General features: G+C 41.7%; 1 non-coding gene across 1 annotated transcript; it reads left to right on the top strand.

Moving 5' to 3' along the window:
• Positions 1-5,345: 5,345 nt before the first annotated feature.
• trnas-gcu (transfer RNA serine (anticodon GCU)) lies at positions 5,346-5,427 on the top strand. The gene has a single exon. It is a non-coding gene; the product is annotated as a tRNA-Ser (tRNA).
• The last annotated feature ends 9,007 nt before the right edge of the window (positions 5,428-14,434 follow it).

Genomic DNA, 14,434 nt, shown 5'->3' with positions numbered 1-14,434 from the left:
GGCCCTGGACCCCCCTGTGACCCTTAATAGGCCAAGCAGTTTCAGAAAAGGGATGGATTTTAGTTTGATTATAGTGTCTGGTTTTGTACCAGTTTTCAAAGCTTAACCACATAATTTCAAATGCTTATAGTTTGTCTAAATTCACTTACAATTTATTTTACATAAAATTTGACTAAATGAAAGAGAGATAATGATGTCACAGAGTTCCTTGCAGGACCCCTCCCTCCCCCAGAAGGATGCAGCTCTGTGTCCGGAGTCAGGCCTCTCATCAGTGCTGAATGTGCGTGTGAATCGATTTCCGTGGTTTTTACCCCTCAGCAGAGAATGGCACCAGTCAGTCATTCATCTCCAGAACCACCGGCATTGCTTCAGTAACAGCACTGCACCCCCTCCCAAGCACACACGCAGTCCATCAGTACTCCTGCTGGCCTGTCAGCGTGTCAGTGTCTGGCGGCTCTTTGTGCGTGCCATGAGAAGACAGAGGTTTGTAGTATAAACTAGCTGGTCAGGATGGTTTAGTTGCCATGGTTAAAGAGGGTGAGACAGTGAGGAAAACGAAGGCCACTGGCTTCAGCCCAAGGTGCTTTTCACTTCAGGAAATATACAACTGGATAATTCAAAGTCAACTTTATTGTCACTCTGTACATAAATAATGAAATGAGGTAGTTGGCTTTTCTAGTGCAGGATTCAAGATTCAAAGCATTTATTGTCATATGTACAGTAGAAAAGTGCATTTCTCTGTGCATTGAAATTCTTACTTTGCTGTCCACACAAAGATGCCAAGGTACAATATAATAGAATTTTAAAAAAAAATAAATACTTTTAAGTGTAATGTGCAAAAGAGCTTACTGTGCAAAAAATTACAGTATGAGGTAGTATGGTATGGTAGTATGGTAGTATGGTAAGCATCACATGTAGTAATAGCAACATAAAAGATGATATTACAGAATAAATAACATAACATTAAAAACAGTGCAAAAATTAGTTTCTTGAGTAAGGTGCAATATATATAGGTGCACATACATACAAATTCCCGCGATCCTGAATAGGACAGGTGGCTACAGAAAATGGATGGATGGATGGATAGATAGATGAATGTACCAGTAGTTTTGTAGCCTGCAAACTGCAGTGTTCATACTTGAGTGGCACATGTGTCTTTAATTAAACAGGCTAAATTGTAAATCACGGATTTGTTTTAGGACACCGGCATTATGAAGAGTACAGCTACATGTTGGGGATCATGTGGGCTGCAGGAGGTGCTTGGTTCTTTCTCCCTTTCCTCCCAAAAAGCTAATAAAACCACATCAGCAATATCAAACCCAGCCTCTCGAAAGGCTCCTGCACAACCTGCACTTTTATATCATTACTCAGCTATCCACAGAAAAGGAAGATTTCTTATTAAATCCAAAGATGCTTCATCTCGATATTGCGACGCATTAAAATAAATCTCAAACAAGAAAAAAAAGACAAGAATTTTTTCCAACTTTATTGAAGTGGTGAAAAAACATTACTGCCCAATACAAAACAATACACAAATTTATTGTAACTTACATTTTGAAAAAGTATTAGCTAATCAGTCTGCATTGGTGTCAAATCTGCATTGGTGTCGAAATCATTCTCAAACACAAAGTATTATTTCAGTAAAACAAAAATGTAGAATATATAAATAACAGGTAATATATATGTAAAACGCATATACATATTTATTGAAGTTAAATGAGAAAATGTTGCATTTTCCATGATAGCAAAAGGAACAATTCAATAAAAGAACACTCTTAACATCAAAAGCTACAAAATGCCTCGCAATGTTAAGAGGAGAGACAAATCAGTGAGATTTTCAAATAATGACGGGATAATCGCCAAGAGTACAGCCCCCAGGGCCAGATGCAGAGGAGGTTGAAGGGTCGAGTGGGAAGCGAGGTGAGGGGGGGTTACCAATGGGGGGAGAGAGGTATTTTTTTGCCGGTGAAATGTAAATAGAGCTTACCTTTGGCAAAGAGCCTCTTCTGCCTGGAAGCTGAGGGGTTTCTTCACGCACCTCCTGCTCTCTGAGGTATGAGGAGCCCCAGTGATGAAGCTCCCAGCGTCACGGAGCTGACCGGATGGGACAGACACTGGAGGCTTCCCCCATTCTCCCAACACGCCTCACATCAATCCACACCTGGCAGCTGAGCACGCACACTGAGTCTCCGCGGCACTTCTGCAGGGTTTCCCCCCCCCATGACCCCCCTCCCTCCCTCCCTCCTGAACCACCCCCCCCGACTTTTCTTTCCATGCAGGGGCCCACTCCCCTGCCCGCTGGCTCCTCGCTGGATGTTTCCTTTTCATTTACTGCAGTGAAAGTAATGAATCACACATGTGACCACTCTTGCACATTCCCCTCCCCCACCCTATTCCGGGCAGCCAATCAGATTCTGCGCCTCGCTCTTTCCTCTTTTTCATTTTAATGCCTTCCGGCTCAGTCAGAAAGCGGACTGAGCTTGGTCCTTGGACTCTTCTGTCTTACCCTAACCCACCCCCTAGCTGACCATCTCATCCTGCCATGCCATTTGCAACGCATCTCTACAACCTTGCCTCGTTACGGAGCTGACCTTTACCGATCGCCGGACGTTGGGGTTTGGAATCCGGGAAGCTGACAGGTTTTTTTCCCCACAGAAATGAGATTAGCGGTTCTCCCAGGTTAGCCACAGTGGTCAGGAACAGATATGTGTCCCAGAAGCTGGTCCCCACAAGGTCTATAATAGCCTCAATGCTAAACCTGTTTTATATCCTAGCTGTAGCTATATTATAGCTAACAAGTTGACAGAGTTGACTAAGCTTTTTTGCATAAACCTGACAGGCAGTAATTAATAACATAACTATACAGAGTAAGAAGGAACTTGAGAAGGACAGTAGGACAAGGTATCTGGTCTCTCTCTCCCTTTTGTTGGTATAAAATGGGTGCCCTGACCTGCCTTTCAGGGGGAGGGTATGACTGATCCATTAATTCTGAAACACCATACCCTCAGCGCCCTTATCTACCTGACCCCAAACGCAGCTCACGCCTGGGGGGTGTAGCCAAACACTCTAAATAATATTTCCCGTTAGACACAAATGGAGTAAGAGCACAAGTAGAGGTATGTATTTTTCCCTGTCATTGCTGTAGATAATATAAATATAAGCATAAATATGACTCCTCTTTTACAGAAAAGGTGCTTAACTTAGTTTTCTGAAATAAAAAAAAAGCATTAGAATAGTATGCAGTGTTTGTATTTAAATTTTAACTTTTATTTTAAAAATAGACAAAATTATAAGCAGCATATATATACATACATACATATCGTACATGTATTTATCAAAAACAACAGACAGCTTTACATATATATATATATATATATACGCATACACGCACACACACACACACACACCAAATGTCCCTACAATATGATTAAAACTGTCGTTTTGACCTTGTGGAGACAATTTTACAACAATACCCAAAACGGTCAGAAGGCTTGTACTTTGTTTGGTTACTTATGGTTAAGGTTAGGGCTTTAACCTTAAGGGTTAATGTTGTCATAGTTGGGATTAGGGTTATGCTCATATAAATGAATGGTCAGTGAATGTCCCCACAAAGATAGCTATATGTATATTATATACATGTGTGGTTTAATGATTTTAAACAAAATTGAGTAGCCAATAATGATTATTTTTTCTGTCTCTTTAAAAGAAGAAGAAGACATGGCGTGTGAGCAGTTCAGGTGATGTAGAGTTATCCGGAAGACGCTAAACTCAGAGACATACTTGGGACAGTCCTCCGCTCTGACAGCTGAATCTAAATTACTTCAGTATCTTCAGACATCCATATTCCATCTCGGTGAAAACAGGCTTACCCCACAAGTGACGCGTTTTATTAAAGTAAATATTTCTGCGAATTAAAAGTGAAATCAAGCTAACAATTAATTTACCTAACCAGGAGCTCGGAGGGAACGGGGGCGCCTGCACTGATTGCACTCAGTTATATGATAACAATGCCGCCGCAGTTAATTATTTCATCCCATTTCATCCAATATCCTCTATAAGCAGCGAGGCTGGGGATAAGACATAAGGAGACAGCATATGTCAGGCAAAATGCCGCGGCTCTTTAACACGACGCGGTTTCCCGGAGAGTTTAATTGCCTGCGTGCTACTCATTTCATCAAAACATTTTATTTTTCTTATGAGAGAAAATCATTCTTTCTTGACTTCTTGTTTTAGACATAGTCAGTTTAGATACTTTGTAATTGACAAAACTTAAAAAATATATATTTGATTTTTTAATCTTCTTTTAGGTAAGAGAGGACTTGCAAGTCAGTGCCCCTATAGAAGTCCTACGTCCAATAGGGACAAGGGGGAGGGACGTGGGCTGGCTATCGTCCAACCCACTGTCTCGGCTACCCTAGAGGGCGGACCAAGCCTGAAACCACAAGCCTTCATTCAGCAGTTCTCTCTCATCCCAACCGCAAGCACCCCTGTTGTGATTTCCCCCGGATCCCTGCCAACAATACCAGTTATAAGTCCGTCGCACATTATAGCCGAAACCCGCTACCATCACGATCTGTTGCATAATTCCAAAGAATAAACCCCCCCACCCCCTCTTTAATTTGGCACACCTGGTTCTCATGTTTGCAGCCCCCCAGGGGGGAACTTCCTCAAACACCCACACGTGGTAACAATACAAAAGCAAGGAAAGGTAGTTTAGGCAGAGCACCCTTCTCTGGGGAGGGGGGCATATGCTGATGTTAGTTATGCTTCTGTGTCCTTAGCTACACTTGTCATTCTCTGGGGTGAAATGTACGGTAACCAACTGCCTGGATGTTGGCAAGTAACACAGTCTCACATGTTGCCTTCAATGTATAATCCTGACTGATGGAAGATGAATAATATATCATTAAAATCAAATTCGAGTAGCAGAAAAAAACAGACACCTTACATTGTATCAAATTTACAAACAAATTTGTCTAAGACATTGAACGGGACATGGATAGGTGTAAGTGGGATAATAATAAATGTGACATAATCTGCAATTATGTACAACAAAAGAAGCTACATTTAAACATATTCATATTTCTAGGTCTGCCCCTTATTATTAGCCATTTTATGTGGTTAAATTGATTGATTTTTCTGCATTTACAGTAAGCTACGTGGCACTGTGAATCCATGTATTGATAACTTAAATTTACAATAAATACAATATGTTGGATTCTGAATGTTACCAATCCTGACATGATGCTAAGCAAACCATAGGGCAGTCAATTGAGACATACAGGAAGTCACTGATTCCAGTGTCCAGTCTATTGTCTGAAAATACTACGGGGATATAATCATAAGACGAGGTGGCCGAGTGGTTAAGGCGATGGACTGCTAATCCATTGTGCTCTGCACGCGTGGGTTCGAATCCCATCCTCGTCGGAAAACATGTTTTGTGGGCAGCGTGTGGGTTAAGCCTGTGTGCCTGTAATCAGAAAGTCGCCAATTCAAACCCAGCCTCAGGTGGGTCCTATCTGTGGGTCCTTGAGCAAGGCCCTTAACCCCCAGCCCCCTGGGCACCCCGACAGGTGGCCGCCCTTCACAGACAGCTTACTTTCCAAAGAGCAAGTTGAGGGACGCATAAAGACAATTTCCCCACGGGGATCAATAAAGTATCAATTGTTGTTCTTATATGCTCTCAATCAGAGAAGAATTTTCCCCATCCATCCATCATCTAATATGTAAGTCACTCTCCACTAAAAAACCTCTCCATCCTGCATGACTTTGATAATATTGGGTAGCACCATGACTTTCAGCTTTGGATATACAAATAATTTCTTATGTACTGTTATATCGCCTTTTAAGACTTTGTTAACCAGTGATAATTCTAACCAAACATTGCAACTTGTCATCACAAATTAGTTGCCAGATTATGGAGGAACTTTCCCCGATGAATAATATACAGGGATGTTTCTCAGTGTCGTGTGCTGTAAATGGTTTAAGTAAAACCCAGATCTGCAACAATGAAGCAAATTTACATTGAGAGCATTACTTTGTGTTTAATGGGCTTTCTATAAAGCAGCCAGGCTGGTAGTCTGAGGAGGAGTTAGTCAGAGACCTTTTTTTATTGGTCAGCCCCCCCCCCCCATTCTCTCTATACAGTATATATTCCAATAACAGATCCACGTCTTCCCATTTTGTTGCCCTCTCTACGGAATAGTACTGGGGCCTACCCCCCCAATACACACACACACACACACACACACACACACACACACACACACACACACACACACACACACACACTCCTTAACCCCTCCCCTCCAGGGCTTTTAAAATGCAGGAGTGGAGATGAAATCGACTATGAACTGAGCCAGCAGTACCCCCCCCCCCCCCCCCCCATTGAAAGCCGTTAGGCTCAATTGTGGTGGAAAAAAAATACCCTTAAATTGTTTTTGGCAACACTGTTCAAGTTCCAGTTAAAACATACAGACAGTCCTGGCTGACAATGGGTACAGTTACAAACAGCCACATGGCTAAGAGATTATAAAATCACACAAAAGGCCAAAATTTTTTGCTTTGGGTGTAACTAATAAAGTTAATTATAATTGTTAGTTTCTGGAGGAACACTAAAATTAGTAGCTTGTATATAGATCTGTCATGTTAGTATAATTTTTTTGTCAGTTTATTGTTAAAAATGAAATATTTATGAATGTTAAGTGACGATTAAGGTATTTAATTTCTGGCATTCAACTTCCATACATTTATAAAAAGCAATGCAAAGGTAATACAGCGGAACTGCATGGCGTCGTACGCACTAACTCAGGTTTAATTTCTAACCTCAGCAGTGAGGTGTTAAGCATTCATAGGCTGCCTCTGACCCCTTAAAATCATCTAATCCCGCGGTGTGTCTACGGAGCGGAATCCAAACCACCGGGGGCCACCCTGCTTGCGATCAGTTGCCTTGGAGACGAGATGGATGCAAGTGTTGGACGAAGCCTGTGAGCCATTAAAAGGGGGGGCTCTCCCTGCCCCATCTCACCACAATTACAAATCCCAAAACTACAGGACAAAAAATGACCATCTGAAAGAATTACATGTGCAATTGATGCATAATCTGTCCACCACCTACATTTTGCACTCTTTGATTCTCTCATGTAGACTAATAAAGATCCTTCACTATGATACATGTTACACAAGGTTAGAACAGCTTTGAACATTGAAAACAAGAGTTGGATATTATGTAAACAAGTAAATTTTTAATAAAACAGTTCAGATGATTGATGAAAAGTTATATTTTCTAAAATTATATGCGGTAAAGGCATAGCTGATAAATTTTGAACACAAAAGACACATTGTTTCATTTTATCAGCAGACTTACTTGCAGATTTCTTTGTAATAAATTCCTTTGAATGCTCAAGTGATTTGCTTGATTTTCTGTTACAAACTTCAATATCTTCATCAGCACTGAACAGACTAATAAATAAGGAACCGTATATCCACCCAATAGTCACCAGGGATGTACCTGTACAGATTAAACAAAAGGTTCTGTGATGTAGCACACTGAAATGCAGACTATATTACAAAGTTATAAAATTGTATGTTGGCCTACCATCTGCTCAGTAGCTAACGAGAAGGGACTGTAGAGTGATTTTAAAAGGAATGCAATTTGTGTCAGTACTTGGTGTAATAACTGCCAATAAGTAAAATGAAGAGGTCTCCAAGAATACACTCAATGAGCTTAAATTATTAATCAATCAATAAAATATTCTGTTCAAGTATCCGATGCCTTTAAAATGATCCGTTTTGAAACACTGAAAGCATTTTGCGTATTACCTACTAATTGTGCAATGTTTTAATTAAAAAATGTGCACATAAAGTCTAATTGTCTATGGATCTGTACGTGAAGCATATCACATATTTTTTAAAAAGCACCATAATGGCTTCTGTTTAAAGTGCGCTGCACTGCAAGCTTAAACATTCACAATCTACTGGGAGACAGTTTGGTACATATTAACTATGCAAGCATGGCATTTTATGCTAAAATTATAAAGAGAACTACTCACATTTTTCATTAATGACATTGTGGGCCTCAAAAAGAACCAGCTACTGACCCATAAAATAGGTATATATTGATGTTATTACATATAAGTTAAATGATTTCATGCGTGGTAAAATGGAGGCTATTAATATTCATTCAGAGCTTGGTCACATGGCAATGTGTGATTTTTTTTTTTTTTATCTTCCTGACCTCAAGTAAACCTGCCAATTCCCTTATATTTTCTCTAGTGGGACCTCAGGCTGGGTAAGTGAGACCCCTTGTCTCCCCTGGTACGTTCTTGCAAAGGTGTTTGGGTAAAATGATGCATTTGAGAGACAGACAATGCAATCGTTGTGCTGGGAAATCATAATATCTGGATACCTTTTAAATACTCAGCCACATAAAAGCAAAATGTACCAAAGTCTGTCACCCCCAAACACATCTGCTGACAACAAAGAAGTTTGGTCTCCATCCAGGGTCTCTCTGTCACCTTCTTTGGTTTGGTTAACAAATGCAAACTGAAGTGTTATCCATTTTCCCAGGTTGATATGGCAAGTAACAATTTAGGTATGACTGCATGGTAATTCGAGATACTGTGGTAGAGTCTCTCCCTTGTCCTACACATTCACCTCATCCATTGTTTCCTCAGCTATATGCTTCCTGCTCCCCCTAGTGATTGGGGTTACCCCTCAACCAACTGGCCCACACTACGTGGCTGCGCATTCATCCAGCATAACAATCAATACAGATTTAACAGACCCCCCCCCCCCCAAACTGTGCCGGGTAAAAGCAAATATCAATCCAAGTCAGCAAGCAGACTGCAGCAAGTTTACCATTTTCTAAAGAACAGGAAATATATTGGGGGTCAATAAAGGTGCAGCTGGCAGGCCCCAAATTATGGTCCTTCGGAGTAAGATTTCAGTAATGTTGGGTTTTTGTATTGTAAGTGAATCTTATTATTTCCAGACATACATACAGAAAAAAAATTAAATCATTAAACAAAGTCATTTGTGGTAGTTTTGGTGGGCAGAGGGGAAAGGAATAATAATAATAATAATCATCATCATCATCCTTATTGTATTTATTCTTGTTGACATATTTATAGTGCCCTTTCTGGATACTGAAATGAATACAGACATTATGAGCAGTGTCTTGTTACGTCACCCTAACTACCAGCTGAAAAAAAAAAGTGCATGGCCGTCTTGTGACCTGCCATTTCTGAGGCTGCAATCCACCCACAGAGACATTAAGGAGAAAATTCCTGCCATTAATGCTCTGTGCAGCTAGCTAATTTTGGCACAGCGAATCAAAAGTACTCAATCTGCAGGACAGAACAGGCCATAAGTCTGTTAACAAGCTAATACACTCTTCTTGCATATCAGACATATATTACACCCCAACACCCCCCCCCCCCCCACTACTCACCCCTCCACCCTCGAGAACCTGGGATTTTTAAATGTATGCCCCCCTCCAGTGAGATGGATGTTTGCTTTTAGTAATGGCCCCTGCGGCTTGGCGTGATAAAAACGGTCATCCATCAAAAAAATAATGGACCAGCGGCATTATGGGAGGACAAGATAAAGGGGGCCACAGTGCACCCATACTGCTGGCCAAATATTTAAAGTCCGGCAAAATGGGGGGTGGGGGGTGGCAACAGGTGAGGGGACAGATGAAAACAAATCATGAAGTGACACGGGAAGGGGGAGGCGGGACAGAACTCCGACGTGGGGGCAGAGGAGCAAAGCTAGCGGGAGAAAGAGGAGCGCACCGGCAGGGCTCCTCACCCCCCAACCTTTTGGAATCTCCAGTGTCGCTGCTGTTTCCTAGCAACAGCATACGCGGTGAAAGGCCCGGGCGGGAGCGTGGTGAGCAGTGGGGGGCCGTGCCCAAGTCCGTGCACCAGCGCTGGTAAGGCGGCAGGCGGCGGCCTGACAGGAAGTCGCCACTGGGTTCATCTGGGTGCCTCTGTGACACGCATAACCTCCCTGCTTGTCCCTGAGAACAGAAACAATAATATCTACTGCCTTCTAATACTATCTACAGGTATTTAGTTACTATGCGATTCACTGCTGGAAGCCTGTTCCCCCCAAAAAAACTGTGCTATTTTCTATAGTTTTTTGGATCGTTTCAAAGAAATCTGCATATTTAATTATCTTAGACGCTGCACTTTTATTCTTTTAATTATTTTTTATGCTGATTGTTTTACCTGACTTACACCTGTTCTGTCCATGTCTGTAAAGCACTTTGAGTGACGTCTGTGTATAGAAAAGTGCCATATAAATAAACTTGCCTTGCCCTTCGTCTATTACTATTTTAACTTCAGTCCTTTAATGTTTTAATACTTTAATGCTTTTTTTCCAGAGGCACTATGGTCCTTTTCAAAGACACTGTGCTCTGTAATCTTCAGGCCAAAAGTAGTCTAGCTGCTTCTCACAACATGAAGAACTTCAAAGGCCTGGTGTGAGAGGTGGGGAAAGCCTCTGTCTGAAAGGGGTCTCCAGGAAGAGCAGAACCAGGGATCTCTGCCAACTTCATCTGCCGCTCGGATCCTCAGACGGCCGCCCGCTCCCCCATTCGTCAGACAAACTAGGGGGGGAGTTCTGCATAGGGTGAGCTGTGGGATCTTGGAGGACACCTCCAACAGCCTTGCAGCCCAGCAAAGGATGCTGCCCCCTACTGGTCCCCCAATGCCACAGCCATATAATTTGATTTCTCCTATGAAACATTCCAAACATGGAGGAATGGAGTTATTGTCCGTATATTAATCTAGTGATATTGGTGTATTATTAGAAAGACAGAATTGTATGTTACTGTATGTATGTGCGTGTCAGCTGAAGCAGCAGAAGTGAAGACGGAATGAAAAATTAGATCTATGTTCCTCGTTCATCTTTTCAAAGTTGCAGTGTAAGTAAAAAGCCAGTAGGGGTCACGTCACTTCAAACCATCCTTCTATGTGGGTAAGTGAGGTAAGTCTCACTGGACACGGTGGAGGTGGCAACTCATTTAAATTTCTCTGTTGTGGCCTCCTAGCTCTCACTGCTGCAGGTTTACATCACTGTGGACAGTGGTTCTCCAAAAGGACCACAACATACGGTCTTTAATTAGGGCATACACACAAAGTGACCGTAATGAAACATGCAGACCGATCCCTCCCTCACACACAAACGGCGTGTGGTATTACAGCCCGAAGCTGTACACAGACGTGATGAAACTGAAGCAGAGCACCACACTCAGTGTGATGACAATGACAATGTCTCTCTATTGAAATGTATATCTTACACGAGGCAATGAATTTCAGTGTGACAGTTAGAGGGAACTCAATTCCCAGGCCTTAGATCACTGCAAGAGCAATAATTATGATCAAACTACAAAGTCCCTGGTGACAGACACAATGCCTAATGATGATTATTATTATTTTTATTCTGTTGTTGTTGGGGGCTCAAATCCCAGGTTACAACATCTAATGCATCTTCTGCTCCACCCCTCCTTGACCGTATTTTCCCTCCACAAAAGGTTGGCTGAAAGACTGAGCTCTTCATGAACCTAGATCTACCCAGCCAATCACAAAATACCACTCTATTGCCCCCTCTGATGTTCTCATTCTTATTAATTACAGAGGGAAGAATTTTTGGGTCGTAAACATTAAATGATTCACAATAGCTGATTTTTCTATGCCTGTTTTAATGGACCACATTGCATGTTTAATGATTCCTGTAATTTGCATTGGTGTTTACCTGTCATATCAGGAGTTCCACTGAATAATTTGTACCCTGATTTATTTCCAATAGAGTGACCTGTAACAATGATTCAAGTCCCGTGTGGTTCCTAGTTTAATTTCAGAATCTCGTACACAAATGCCTTGTAATTTGTGTGATTTGGATTTTTTCCCTCTGCATTTACATAAGCATTGTTTTACAGTTAATAGATTCAGATTTATGAAGGCGTGTGTATGGTAAACGAGAAACAGGATGTGTTTAGTATATGCACCAAGTGCGTGATCATCATACTGCATCCTTTCATCCATGTATCCATAGCTGATCCCAGGAAGCACAAACACGAAGCAGGGGACACTTTGGATAGATTCAGCTCTATATATTCCCTATGTAATGGATGAATAGAGTCAAAGTGTCTGTGGGCAGGTCCGTGTCTCCCTCTTCCATCTGTCTGGTCCACTGGGACTCTGTAAACATCAGTCTCTCGGGCAGCATTTATCTGAAAATAAATCGAGGGAACGGTCAGAGCACCTGATAGGTTACACACGATCACAGTGGGGGGTTGCGAACGAGATGGGACCTCCACAGACGACTGACAAGCATGTCATGTTCGGTTTAAAAGCATTGGCCAAAGCGGATTCAAAGCACATGGTGACAATATTGATAATTACTGACAAAAGGCGGGAAACAATTGGAATATTTCTATACTCAATCGACTATGGCCCAGTGTACAGGCTTCTTTAAACTTTATTTAAAAGCAAACAAGAAAACAACCAAAAAAAGTTAAACTACAGGGTTCCATTTTCACTTTGATTTCAAGCCCCTTTTATACTCCAACAGTTACGTTTCAAATGAATTACTGATATTATTCTCGTTGAACGTCCCAACGCAAATGCATACAGGGCAATCTGTTTTCAGCTGAATTGCTAAGGAATTTTCAGCTCTCCAAGGCATTGCTATCACAGAGCTGAACTTCTATCGTGACCCTAATGAACAAAACTCTGCACCCTTACATCCCATTCCTCAGCTACCCCCACCCCCCTGCTCAGGGGTCCTCAGGGGCTTCCTCTCTAATGCCAGCACACATTCTTCCCAATTTCCTGCCACCTCCACTCAATTCCTACAGAACCCTTAAAACAATTTATGAGTTTTGTCTAAATAAAAGAGTTAAAGAAAATCAACTAAACTAAGCAGAGCCCTAGAGATACTAGACAGCCTTTGGTTTTATTTTGAAAGATTGCAATTCACCTTCAGTATATTTACACAGTTGAGTGCATTGTTTAGACCTAGAATATAATAGCATATTTTGCTGTATATATTAATAATATTTGCATTTATTTACCGATTCCTCCTCAAGATCCTTGAGTTGAACTGCTGCTTCCCCCTGCCCACCTTAGAACCTTTAAATCCCACACCCTCTGTTGGTATCACGGGTGGTTTTGGGGTTTCGGGTTTTGGGGAGATTCAGAGCTGAGGCCAGAATCCTGCTCATGAGTCAGGGTTCAAGATTTAAAAGTACAAAATTATGCCTATTCTGTTTAAAAACATTAAACATTAGCTGCATGTCCATTATGGTTCTGAATTTGGTGTGTTTGATTACAAGAGAATCATATTATTCATATAACGAACGAATAAAATTGTGGCTTTGCTAAAAACATTCAAGGTTTGAGCCTTACTAACCTGACCCTGGCACTGGATGGCACAGGACGGAGGCTTTTGGAAAGCTGGCTATAGGATAAAATGCCAGCTTAAATGGCCATTGGATAAACGCCTGCCATCTGTTCAGGAACGTCCACACATCAGTTACACTTCCACTTTCAGGTACACTGGCACCAAGATGTCCGCTCTACCGGCTTGAGGCTTGTTCCCCTTGTTTTGATTTTGTGGCTGATATTTTTCTTTCTTTTCCGTAGTAATCTTAGTATTAACACCACGACAATGCCTCCTTTAATGTGATCAGTACTGCAAACTTAGTCATTCCAGGATGCCATATTAGCACCAAGAGTAGATGGAGATGCACACCCAAAGTGCCCCTTAAGGCCGCTATAGAGATGTGGGGTTTTCACGTACCCCTGTCTCTGGGAAACACCACAGAGACAGACGCAAGTCGATGAAAACAGCAGACTTGCGGCAGTAACAAGGCCTGGCAATTAACTTCGGCAGACTGGTGATTGCCAGCTTCCACAGAGCCTGCAGAAAGCTGTCTGTGTGTGTGTGTGTGGGGGGGGGGGGGGGGGTAGCTTTCCTTCACAGCTTCACCCAACAGAAAATAATTGTCGGGGAGAGAGGACAAAACAATAAAGACAAAAGAGGGTGTTTTGATAGCTGATGTGTTTATGCTCTTGCGGTAGAACGAGCCTGATGACCAACGCTAAGTGCAATGTGTTCCTATGATACTATGCGCTGACTCTTCTAAAACAGCTATGGCAGAACAACAGGTACTTACATATCCCATTTCACATTGTCCAAAACCTCTGCGACGAGTTACCTCAAACACTTACTACTTTCTTAATTGCATTAATTGCATAATTATTTTAATTACATTCCGAGGCATAAGACGTTATTGCAGGCTTTGAGATTAAATGCAGTACAGAAGTATTAAAGGAAATGTTATTGTCAGAATTATTTTTAGAAATTGAATTTTTACACAGAAAAATAATGGGTGATTTTGTGCTTTAAAAAACTGGCAGCTGCA

The sequence above is a fragment of the Paramormyrops kingsleyae genome, chromosome 1, assembly GCF_048594095.1.
Source record: "Paramormyrops kingsleyae isolate MSU_618 chromosome 1, PKINGS_0.4, whole genome shotgun sequence".
Taxonomy (NCBI): Eukaryota; Metazoa; Chordata; class Actinopteri; order Osteoglossiformes; family Mormyridae; genus Paramormyrops; species Paramormyrops kingsleyae.
The sequence above is the reverse complement of the archived record's forward strand: the minus strand, read 5'-3'. Positions and strand labels throughout refer to the sequence as shown.